The following is a 6,431-nucleotide window of genomic DNA, read 5'->3' as shown; positions in this document are numbered from 1 at the left end:
GTATTCCCTACCCGCTCCTGACCTATAGTAATCACTATTCTACATTTGGATCAACATTTTTTTTTGGTTTCCACATATGAAAGAAAATAAGTTGTACTTATTCTGTGTCTGACTTACCTTATTTATCCTAATTTTCCCCAGTTCCATCTATTTTGCTGCAAATGACAGAATTTCATTCCTTTTCATGGATGCATACTACTTATACACAAACACACACATACATACACACAGACCTTTATTAACCATTCATGTGTTAATAGGAAACAACTTGATTTCATATCTTGACTAATGGGAATATTTTTAAAATTGATTATTGAGAGATGATTGTTGGATTTTCCAAGTATATTTGTGGGTTCATTTCATTTATTCAATTTTCTTTATGTATTTTGAAACTAATTTTTAAAGTAATATACATTTAAAATTATGACTTCTTTGTGAATTGACTTTTTCTGATTAAGTAAAATTTTTCTTTATTCTTGTAATATATTTTGTTCTGAGGAATACTTTGTTATTAATCCTGCCAGTTTTCTTCTATTTAGTGTTTCATTTCCACACAAGGCTGACTTTCCTCACCACCTTTTTTATTTTATTTTTTAAAATATTTTATTTATTTTGTTGTAGCTTTGCTCTGCTGTTTTGTGCATGTTCCGTGCATATACCACTCAGGGGCTTATTTTGACAAATGGGTCCTGTATTGTACTCTAGTTCAGCCCTCATAAACTTTGCTATGCTAACTTGGGTTTGTGTTGGATATGCAACAGGGGTGAGCTTGGAACTTGTAATAAATCAAAGACAGAATTAGCAATTTCTCTACACTCTACTCCTAGGCTTCTCTTGTTCTGGTTCTCAGTCCAGAAGGAGAGCACTTCTCTTTGAGATTTTTGCTGGCCATGCCCATTGCACATGCCATAACTGGGGCTATTCTCAGGACAATTCTGGGAAAGAAAAGATGATGTATTAGTTCCCTAGGGCAGTCATAACAAAGTACCACAAAGTGAGTAGCTTAAGCAATACAAATTGATTGTCTCAGAGTTCTTGAAGCTGGCAGTCCCAGATCAAGGTATTGGCAGGGCTCTGCTCTTCTGCTGCTGCTCGGGAAAGACCTGTCCCAAATCCTCTCATGGCTTCTGGAAGCTCCATGGTGGTAGTCGCAGACTCCAGTCTTCACCTAGCACTTTTTGGGGTATGTGTCTATCTTTATATCCAAATCCCCTCTCCCACTTTAAGAATGCTAGTCATTTGGATTAGGGCCCACTCTAATGATCTTATTTTAACCTGATAACCTACTTCCAAACAAGGTCACATTCTTAGGTGGTATTGGAGGTTAGAGCCCAAACAAATCTTTTAAGGAGTTACTGAACTCAAAACCCATTGAAGGGGGAAACCCAGGATACTTGCCTTTGAACTGGTCACTTTTTCAAGTTTTAGCTCCTCTTTTCTTCTTCTTTTTTTTTTTTTTTTTTTTTTTTTTTGTGGTGCCAGGGCTTTGTGTATGTGAGGCAAGCACTCTACCAACTGAGCTGGATCCCCAGCCCTTGGCTCCTGTTTTCAATCTACCCATTATTTACCTTTCAGAGCTTCCAGGTAGTTGCTTCATATTTTGACCAGAGTTTATTTGTAATCAGTACAAGAGAGAGTCTAGAGTGCACTTATTCTACTTTGGTCAGCATTAAAAATTGTAACTTGAAAATAAGCAAAGATCCTTTAATCTTAGTGTTGTACTAGTACTTCTAAGATTTGAGTAGGTGTGGCAATCAGAATGAAGAGTTGAGATATGAAACAGGCCCAAAGTCCATCTCAAGGAAAGATTTGAGTTTGGTATTTAGGACCTCTAACTAGACTGGGATAGAGGTGAAATTTATTCCAATCTCTTCAACATTCATGACTTAGAACAGGCCAGTTTAATATTCTAGCTCTCTTTCAGTGGTGCTACTCTTGATTGATTTCTTAGGGATAAGAATTGGCAGTGGGATTAGGACTAGAAAAATAAGTTTTACATTATTTTAAGTGGTTACCATTAATGATAAATGCTGCTTTAATTCATTGTATATTCACTTACTGCTTTCTGGGACTACAGATACATACTGGAGATGTTTCCTGAGATTAAAAGTCACAGTCTAGTAGGAGAGTCAGAATGTAGAGAAAGATTGTATTCTTGAGATGTTCCATGCTCTGACAGAGGGAAATACCAAGGCACACAGGATGAAGGAAGATGGGTAGGAGAATAAGTAATACCTAAACCAAGAACTGGAGAAAAAGATATCCTGTGGAAAAACTGGACAGACAAGAAGGGCTGTCTAGACAAAAAACAATTTTTGCTATACAAACAAAGCTACAATGCAAACAGCTTTAAGAGTTTGAAGGGTGTTCTGATGTTCTTTCTTTAAAATATCATTTATTGAAAAGAAGTATGTATTGATACTCTTAGACTTCATGGATTTGGTGTTAAAATGAGAGATGAACAGCATCTTAAATAAACAAAAAATGTTAATTGGAGGAAATATATTTCAGGCAAAGCACTTGCTACTGTTTTTGAAATTTTCTTTTAAGAATTGATCTTGAGAAAGATCACTCAGGATAAAATATAGAGGACCCCAGGAGAATGACCTGTTATCCCCACAGGCATATTTTTATTGCTTTGGTTCGTTACATTCAATAATCCCAAATGGTTCTTTCACAGCTTGATCTGATCATAACCAGGCAGAGAAGAGGATATAATTTATAAATTCCACCCAACATTAGGTTATGCCCCAAAGCCTTTTTACTGGAAATCTTGTTTTGAAGATAATTGGAGAGAGTGTTGGACAAGGCTGTGGAGAAAGAATTAAGTTTCTATGAAAATTGGTACTCAAGTCTTATGTGAACCATTTAGGACAAAAATCTATTTTAGTTTGCTCCTGCCACTTACCATCTAATAGAACCACAGTGATACCTCTTTATTATGTAGTAGGCCTACTAGTGGAACTGTTTGGGATGCCTTATGGTCTTCTTCCTAGCAGTTTCTTTTATACTGCCTGAATAGCCACACTTTCAAATTGCACATACAAAAATTATATTGAATTGATCATGTTGCAATTTTCTTGATTTAAAACAAAAAACTGTTGTTCTCAGTAGCATCAGAGGAATGCGTAGCCTGAGAATAGTTGGCTCGAATAAATAAAATAGCTTGGGCTTGGGATGCAGAACCATGATAATCCTCTGTAGTTCTCATAACCACTAACTATGAAAACTTATAAAATTTTATTTAAAATCACTTTATTTTATAACCCAATCAATAAATGGGCCAAGGGCATGAATAGACACTTCTCAGAAGAGGATATTCAATCAATCAACAAATATATGCAAAAATGTTCATCATCTCTAGCAATTAGAGAAATGCAAATCAAAACTCCTCTAAGATACCATCTCACTCCAGTCAGAATGGCAGCTATTATGAAGATAAACAACAGTAAGTGTTGGCGAGGATGCAGGAAATAGGCACACTCATACATTGCTGGTGGGACTGCAAATTGGTGCAGCCAATATGGAAAGCAGTATGGAGATTCCTTGGAAATCTGGGAATGGAACTACCATTTGACCCAGCTATCTGTCTCCTTGATCTATACCCAAAGGATTTAAAAACAGCATACTACAGGGACACAGCCACATCAATGTTTATAGCAGCTGAATTCACAATAGCTAAACTGTGAACCAACCTACATGCCCTTCAGAGGATGAATTGATTAAAAAAATGTGGCATATATGCACAATGGAATATTACTCAGCATTAAAAGAGAATAAAATCATGGCATTGCATGTAAATGAATGGAGTTGGAGAAGATAATGCTAAGTGAAGTTAGCCTATCCCCCCCCCCAAAAAAAAACAAATGGCAAATGTTTTCTGTGAAAAAAGGTGACTGAATCATAGTGGGGTAGGGAGAGCGGGTGCATGGGAGAAATAGAAGAATCTAGATAGGGCAGAGAGGTGGGAGGGGAAGGGAAGGGGCAGAGGGTTAGCAATGATGGTGGAATATGATGGCCATCATTATTCAAAGTACATGTATGAAGACATGAATTGGTGTGAACATACTTTATATACAAACAGATATGAAAATTGTGTTCTATATGTGTAATAAGAATTGTGATGCATTCCACTGTCATGTATTTAAAAAATAAAAGCAATTAAAAAATAAATAAAATCACATTATTTTAAAAATTTCTTATAGAACAAACTTCAGAGGTCCTAGAATCATAAGTCTTTAATGACCTCTTCCATTTATAACTCCACAACATGCCCTGCATAATTAGTAATTCAGAGTGATTCCCTACACCAACATACACCTTCTTATTCACATATTTCCTTAGCTTGAAATGCATTCCCTGCACTTTACCAACCACCCTGACCAAAGAACCTTCAATTCATAATGACTCAGTCCAAACATCACTTCTTCTCTACTGACTTTTTGCAGTTACTTTTCCCTCCCCATATATTCATCGTAATTTAATCACACATAGTTTTAAATTAAATTGCACTCAGTTCATAGCTTCATCTTTCTGTCATTTCTTCTTAATATGATCTTTTAAGATCTATGGCTTTGATTTCCCATTGTGTAGTAGAAGACCTAGCAAATACCATATGTAGAATAATCCTGGTTGAATAAATGAATGAAGAATTACATATTACATCTATAATTTTTAGAAATTCCTATTGAATAGACCTCAAATGTAATGCTACTGTTCCCTGTGTTTGCCCTTCCAGATCTGCTGTATCCCTCTTATATCTGGTCTGTCCCCCATGAGGCTGAACTTCACAGACTGATCAGTGAGCTCCCTTGCTCTTTGGCTTCCATTGAGTTTGACCAGTGAGACGATGACAGGAGATCAAAGGATGAAAGAGTGTGGGTCAGGATATTGATTGCCCCAACTTCTTCTTTGCTGTAGCATTTTGAATAGCTTAGGTTGCTCTAGGAAAGGCCATGTGACTTCTTTTTGCAGTTCTAGTCTGCTTTCCTGAGTTTGGTCTCCTTTCCTTCCCTTTGTCTCCTCAGGCCTAGGGTTGGGTGGCAGCAGTTCCTGGTGTTGCTAGACCCTGGTAACTGCAGCATCTCTTATCATCTCCTTAACCCCCTTTGTGAATAATCCCTTTACTAAGCTTTCCTCAGCGATCCAGTTTGAGCATGCTGGTTAGTATAATTTTTAGGTCAGGTTTTTGAAAACAAATGTTTTGTAAAATATTTTTCCTGAGGATATTTCTAAGTATGTGACAAGACAAAGTGTTCTGTGCTTAAGTGTTTAGGAAATAGAGTTCAACAAGTTTTGCTTTCTTGTTTGATGTTACAGTACTTTTCAAGTGTTCAATCATCTAGTATTTCTGAGCACTAGGTAAAGCATATAGTATTTCTTAAATGTTTTTTTTCCATCCTAAAATTTGGTTTGCTTGTTTTGTCTTGTAATTTATCAATTAATATATCTCAAGACTAGGTATTTTTGAGTTTTTGCATCATGAAGGTCCAAAAATTCTCTCTTGGTTTACTGAGAACATTCTAGTCCTTATTTTACTACCATTGGTTTTCCAGTTGGGAAGAATATTTATTTCAATATACTCAAAAATCTAGGACCTGAATTTACCTTTTGGTTATTGAATTGATCATTTGCTTTTGTCTTGAGCTCTGAAGAATATCTTGAACTACTTTTACTACACACCTCTGAGAGCCAGAGAAAATGATCACCACTAAGAGTTATAGGGATGTAAATATAGTGTCTCATGAGTTATTCCTTTTTGAAAGCAAAATAAATTGAGGACTATAAACTCCTTGTTAACAGATGTGAACTGAGAGACTTTGCTAATTTGTTTTACTGCCAAGCTTGTAACTATATATATCAAGACTGACAATATTTGCAAAGACATTTATTACTTAGATTTTCTCAGAAGAAATTAAAATTCACCTAAATAATAAATTGCTCCCTCTTTGATAAAATAATTTATTCTATAACAAAATATATTTCTTAAACTTGGCTAGATCCTAAATTACAGATTTTTGATCAAAGTATCAAATTATTCTCTGTTGATAACTGAAGTGGCTGTTAATAGTGTCAGTGATGTTAGGACATTTAATATAGAAATGTTAACATACTCAGAAGTAAGTCTCATTTTATATATATTATTTAAATAAATTCCTAATAAAATTGCTTTATATGATCAAAAATTGCAGGTTCAAATTTTTCAGTTACTTTAGTAGCTCTTAAAATATTTAGACTTATGTTACAACATTTCTAAAATTCAAACCCTGGATTTATAAAAGAAATGAGCATACATTCGGGAATGTATACTCATTGGCTATAGGAGAGCTGAAAGATTTTATACATGCATTTTTCATATTTTTTCTTTATATATTCTGACTTCAGTCACACAAGGGCTTAGAAAACATATTACCTAAGTAATTTTCTTAGAA

At 35.1% G+C, this 6,431-nt stretch overlaps 1 long non-coding RNA gene across 1 annotated transcript in view; it reads left to right on the top strand.

The window, feature by feature from the left end:
* The first annotated feature begins 1,037 nt into the window (after positions 1 to 1,037).
* LOC144377549 (uncharacterized) overlaps positions 1,038 to 6,431 on the top strand; it is an 87,001-nt gene continuing 81,607 nt past the window's right edge. The window contains exon 1 of the long non-coding RNA XR_013438544.1: positions 1,038 to 1,183. This is a non-coding gene — a long non-coding RNA (uncharacterized LOC144377549). The remainder of the gene's footprint in view (positions 1,184 to 6,431) is intronic.

The sequence above is a fragment of the Ictidomys tridecemlineatus genome, chromosome 5 (assembly GCF_052094955.1).
Source record: "Ictidomys tridecemlineatus isolate mIctTri1 chromosome 5, mIctTri1.hap1, whole genome shotgun sequence".
NCBI lineage: Eukaryota > Metazoa > Chordata > Mammalia > Rodentia > Sciuridae > Ictidomys > Ictidomys tridecemlineatus.
This window is presented reverse-complemented; position numbering and strand designations above follow the sequence as displayed.